The sequence below is a fragment of the Phragmites australis genome, chromosome 19 (genome assembly GCF_958298935.1).
Source record: "Phragmites australis chromosome 19, lpPhrAust1.1, whole genome shotgun sequence".
NCBI classification, from domain to species: domain Eukaryota; kingdom Viridiplantae; phylum Streptophyta; class Magnoliopsida; order Poales; family Poaceae; genus Phragmites; species Phragmites australis.
Genome location: NC_084939.1, coordinates 23474789 through 23481048, shown reverse-complemented (window position 1 = coordinate 23481048; position 6260 = coordinate 23474789). Strand labels below are relative to the sequence as shown.

The window sequence follows — 6260 nt, the reverse complement described above, 5'->3', positions numbered from 1 at the left end:
AACCAAGAGACTCAGAAAAATCAGCTCCAAAAACTCTCTCAACTCTGGAAATCTAGCAAATCAAAGCGCCTAAAGAATCAAGAACTCGAGAAGTATCGTGTTTGAAACGCACTTCCAAGTCCTCATCCAGCAACTGAGATACAAAAAGCAAATTGTATCCTAAATGCTCCACCAAAGCCACATCCTTGAGAGTAAAACTCTCATTCACCTTTGGCTTTCACCATTCCTTTCCGATCATCCTCGAAAGTGATGTACTCGTGCAGCTTCATCGAGGCGAGGCTGGAGAACCATGATGTATCTCCAGTCATATGGCGTGAACAACCGGAGTCAACGAGTCACTTGTTCTCCAGGCCTCCACTTGCCACCTACATGCGGAAAGAGTAGTGGGTGGATGGCTCAGTACTGGGGTTAGTCATAAACATCTTGGGAATCTAGTACTGGGTCATCTGCCCTGAAACAGTAAAAGCAGGTGCATGCAAATCAACACTAGTACGCTGGGGGCGAGAACAATGAAGAGAAAAATGTGGTCTGCCAAAGCTCTGGAACTCAAAGCCTCTTACACGTGGATCAAAATCGTATGAGTTATGATAAAATTCACGCCGGGCACCATCTTTAGGAAGAAACTGAAAAGCGCTAGAGACTCATGGTTAAGAGCGAGGAGAAGGCTCATGTATACCAACCAACTGAGGGGCGGTACATGTCCCGGACACTCCACTCCCACTCACGCCGCTCATCCCTCCTACGGCGAAAGCAATACCCAACTAAATGACCCTCTTTTTGGCAGTAAGTGCAGTGGTAGTGTCTCTCGGGAACTCAACTGCCAGTCACTCTGGGCTCTCTCATAAGGGCTCTCATCTGAGAAGCTCTCTTGGGTTGTAGTGCGGGCTTCTTCTTGGTAGGCTGTGGTGTGAGTTTCTTCTTGTTGAGTTATGGTGTGATATTGATTTTGGATTTCTCAGATTCTAGGGTAGTAGATGTATTGAAAACAGTGTTATTCTCTCCATTGTAAATCACCCTCTTAAAACTCAACCAAAGAGCCAAACCTAACTTATCGGCACACATCTTAGTCTTGGCCAAGATCAAATTCATTTTGCCCTTACCTTCGGATTACTTCTCCACTAAAGAAAGGAGATACTCATTCTCGGCTAAAACTTGTAAACTTGCATAGGAATCAATAGCGAAATTCAAACATATGAAAAACATAAACTTGATTACTCAAAGAGGTAAGTCCTATTTTAGCTGATTACAAAAATTTTTCACTCAAAACTCTCACTTAAGACTAAACACTTATCCTTTTTCTCGTCTAAAACACTACCACTAGGCTCTCAAATAAGTGGCACAATAAGCTTAAGTGGCTGATTCATCCTCTTCCATAGTCCTACCTCTCTATTTATAGATCTAGAAAACTTGATCATTAAGTTTTCTAATTTTTTTCTCAAACTTATAGTACACTTCTACTTATCAGTAAGGGCATTTTAATTTATTTTCTTTTTCATTTATCGGATGGCCGCGGCGCATTCATAACTTTGTCAACACGTCGTCTTTATCATCCGTTTTATGCTTTGTTTGATCTTTACGTGTATAATTAGGATCATTCTTAAATCCGTCTGACCTATTTAATCATCCGGCACCAAACATCCACTTAACCCTGATCACCCGTCGTCAACCACCAAATTGCATCCATCATCTGCATATTATAAGATAAGTAAACACATTTTCTTTACTCTAATTAGTTCATAATCAAAATACTTAAATCAAGCTCAAACAATCTAAAACTCAACAAATCAAATCAATAATTTTATTAATTACTCATCACATGTAAATAAGATATATTTTAACTTAGTTTATCGGTTTTATTCCCGACCTCTCATCGTATGGGGTCGGTGTGTTTGTTTAGTTGCTTGCAACGAGCATCTCGATGGGTTTACCGCACCTGAAGTTGCAGAAGCCATGGCCTGTCGCCGAGCTTTGGGCCTCGCTCGATCTGAAGACTTCTCGTCGGTCATCTTGGCGTTGGACTGTCTGTCACCGATTCAGAGGATTCAGTCTTCGTCCCAAGATCGCTCTTTGGTCGGCCCGGTTGTTGCAGATATCAAATCCTTGGCGCCTGAGTTTCTGAATATTACTTTTTGTCATGTTAAACGTTTGTTGAATGTGGCGGCGACACACGCTCTTGTCCGTACTTGTGAGCATTCTATGAGTCAAATCTATCCTGCTGTAATCCCGGAATGTATTCGGGACATATTCTGTACATCACAACCTCCCACCTCCCTCTCCGTTGCCCCCTCTCCCTCCGATCCAAATGGCGCCTCCCGAATCACGCTCCGGCGCCCGCGCGTAGCCCGGGCCCGGGGTCCGCCGCGCCTTCCGCAGTCGGCTCGAGGTGCGTGCCGCGCGGATCCGCGGATTCCTCGGGTGCTTCTTAGGGGCTCACGTTCTTGTGTGTTTTGGTTTCGTAGGCGCAGAAAGGAGAGGGTTTTAATCTGTTTCTCCTGCTGATTCAGCCGGTTGTGGTGGATACGATGGAGACTAGCTCATTTTTTTAGCTCATCTGGAGGGATTTGATGAAAAGGAGGCGCTTTTAGCTAGTTCCTGAGTTCAGTTTAATAGGATTGCAGGATGTGGTTGCTAAATAGGGATTTGCACTCATTTTAGAGATAATTGGTGAAGCAGATGGGTGTTTGTTCTGCTTTGTCAAACAATTCTGGTTATTTTTCCTTAATGCAGCCTCGAGTAGGTAGCTATCATGTTTGGGTTGATATGTTCTTTATTGCTTATGTTTATATGTGATGCATCTGCTATTATTGCACATGCTTTCTTTCTGTTTAGTGGTTACTTGTGGAAGTTAACATGTTGTAGTGGGATCCTGATCATACTGGCTGTACTTAAATTTCATCCAACCAACCCAACTCACTGTACTGAGATATCATTGCTTTAGGATGGTACAGTTAGTAAATTGAGGTTGTTGCGTTGTGGTCATACCGGGGTGAAGGTACATGTTTTTTCTTTATTGATGGTGACTTGACTTCAACCTGATGATTATGTCCTGGATTATATAGGATTTTGGGGGATTATTGCGCTCAAGTTATCTGTTTGATCACATTATGAGTACAATTTGGATGCCCATAGTAGAATGCTTGTGTTGTATAGCAAATTGTCCAATTACTACTTATACTTTTTTTTTTAATTTCATCTTTCATGGAGGTTACTACATGTGGGAAGAGGATATAGCTTGCCACATATTTCTCTTTCCAGAGGGAATTGTCAAACTGTTATCAACTAACTAATATTATCTTGCAGGTCTTTTTGTTGAGTTAAGGGAAATGCTTCTTTGTCTTTAAGAGATCCTTTTTAGTATTCAGCAGTGTATCTGACTTTTGGAGTAGATGTCATTTCGTAGCATCGTGCATGATGTAAGGGATGGCTTCGGGAGCTTATCTAGGAGGGGATTCAAGGTCAAGCTTCTGGGTCATCGCAGAGGGAAATCTCATGGTACTGTCCATGAGCTGCACGACCCGGTGCCTGTGGTACAGAGCAGCTGCTGGGCTAGCTTGCCTCCTGAATTACTTCAAGATGTGATTGAGAGGCTGGAGGCCAGTGCGGCTACATGGCCTTCTAGGAAGAATGTAGTTTCTTGTGCAGCTGTCTGCAGAACATGGAGAGAGATGTGTAAGGAGATTGTCAAGAACCCAGAGTTTTCTGGAAAGATCACTTTTCCTGTTTCTCTAAAGCAGGTAGTGGTTCAATTGTGTTATTTACTTATTATTAATTTATACTTATTCCTTGGAGATATCAGTTTTCCATGTTTAATATCATCATACCACTTATTTTTGTATAAACCAATAAGCTCATGTTGTTCCTCTTCTATGTACAGCCTGGGCCTCGAGATGGAACTCTCCAATGTTTCATTAAGAGGGATAAATCTACCCAAACCTACTGCCTGTACCTTTCTCTTAGCTCAGGTAAGTTTCTTGCTGTATGAACTATGGACTTTCTGATAAAAATCTTGTGTCTGTAGTCCGTTGTACTTACAAGTTGAAATTCAATGGTGTTCTATAGAAAGAATGTAAGTTATTCTGCCAAAGTTATGTTTGTACCGAGTTATCAATCATGCTTTCTCCAGTCCTTTCTAGGCACATGAGTTTTCTTGTTAGATTCAAAAATGAATTTTTTCGTGCTGCCAATTTTTGTATGCGTGCACAAGCAACCTTGATATTCTGTTCCCAGTTTCTGTCTTACTCTTCTTGGAACGCATATCTCACAAAGCAGAGAACAATTGTTCAATACTCCAGTATGCTTTTATTTAGGTTCTTTGAAAGTCACATGTTGTAAACTTGTAACGATAAAAGAAGTAGGATGCAGCAGACATTAACCGTTCTTGTTAGACAGTGTCAGCTAGTGTTTTCTTTTCTCTCAACTCATCCATGTTAGAAGAACGCCTTTTTGTTGTCTGGTGTGCGTTCCTTCCAGCATGTTATGGAGTACTTGATTGCTTAACTGTTATTGAATGATCTTGCTGTATGTGCTCATCAGGGTTTGTAGTACTTGTCATATTATCAGCCTCTATGTTCTGTAGAAAAAAGATATGCAGATACATGTTTTCTTGCTCGTCTAATTGTTTAATATTTTGTTACCAGTATTGCTATTTGACATGTTATAAATTTTCATCTCTACAGCTGTGAGCTGTGCTTGTCGAAAATGGAAAATTCCTTCTCTCAGCAAAAAGAATCTGCCGTGCAACATGTACAGAATATATAATATCTTTGAACTCTGACAGTGCATCGAGGTCTACCAACGCATACATTGGGAAATTGAGGTACTACTGTATTAGCTTGAATAAACTATAGCTTATTTTCAGAGCTTACTGCATTTTAATCTGACATATGTTGCTACTTGCTTTTTTGAACTTTAGGTCAAATTTCCTTGGCACAAAGCTTGTAATATATGATACTCAGTCAGCCTCCGTGTAATGCAACTAGTGCTACACAGTCAGGGAAAACAAGCCAGAGATTCTACTCCAAGAAGGGGTGGACGAAGGTTTCTTGCAGCAGGTACAGCATAGCACAAGTCTCATATGAGCTGAATGTCTTAGGAACTCGAGGTCCAAGACGGATGAACTGTGTAATGCACTCCATACCTGCCTCATGCCTTGAGGCTGGTGGCAGTGTCCCTTGCCCACTCTGTCGGTGGAACCTTCAGCAGTATCTCCTTCTTGAAGTCATCCATTATGTACCATTCTATGCATTTCAGCAGTGCCCTGTTCTCTGACGTCTCAACAGGAGGTGGCCTAGGGATGGGAGGCCGGGCATTGAGTGATGATGAAGAGTGCAATGGCATTCCTTTGATTCTCCGCAACAAGGCTCCAAGATGGCATGAGCAGCTGCAGTGCTGGTGCCTCAACTTCCGTGGCCGGGTAACTGCCGCTTCGGTGAAGAACTTCCAGCTAGTTGCCGGGACACATACTGCAATCTGGAAAGGTCGCAAAGGACATGTTTACCATGGACTACTGCTACCCACTGTCAGCCTTCCAGGCCTTCGCTATCTGCCTGAGCAGTTTCGACACCAAGTTGGCCTGTGAATAAATCTGCACAGCATCACCAGTGCTTATCTTAGACACTGATGATCAGTGTGTTCATCGAACAAGCTGACTGTCCCCAAGATTAGCTGGGGACAACATTCTGTTGCATGGTGTTGATGCTTTCTTTAACTCAGAAACAACCCCCAAAATGGGGTTATTTCAGCAGCTTCCTTCTGATAATTTGTAGCTGCTGCTTTGATGTTGTATTGTATTCCCATTTCGTTTGGTTTGTAGCATGCTCTGTAACAATAATTCTGTATGTGTATTGGATTCATCATTGGAGCGTTCATCAGGATGTATTAACAGAGATAGTTATAATTCTAATGGATTCCTGTCTGGACATTTTTGGTGATGTGCTGAAAAAGTGTTGTTGCCCGTACTGGGGTTCTTTGTTGTCCACTGCTGTCACCATCACAGATCAGGATTTTGTTTGCTTCTAAGTGAGGTCTTTAGTTACGGCTTTTGCAAAGAGTAAATGAAGTATGCAGATGACTACACCAGGCACTAGCAAATCTTTTAGGCCTGCATCAACATCCAGAGAGAGATTTGAAAGGGATCTCGTATTCTAGACGCAGAGCCATCTCTTTCTAGCGTTTGGTGAGCCGAAAGGGACAGGGTAGGACACTTGTTACTCTTGTTGCTTGTAGAAAAGGTAAAAAAATGCATGGAATGTGGACTAGCT

General features: G+C 42.2%; 1 pseudogene; it reads left to right on the top strand.

The window, feature by feature from the left end:
• Positions 1–1929: 1929 nt before the first annotated feature.
• Positions 1930–5936, top strand: LOC133900773 (tubby-like F-box protein 13; annotated as a pseudogene).
• The last annotated feature ends 324 nt before the right edge of the window (positions 5937–6260 follow it).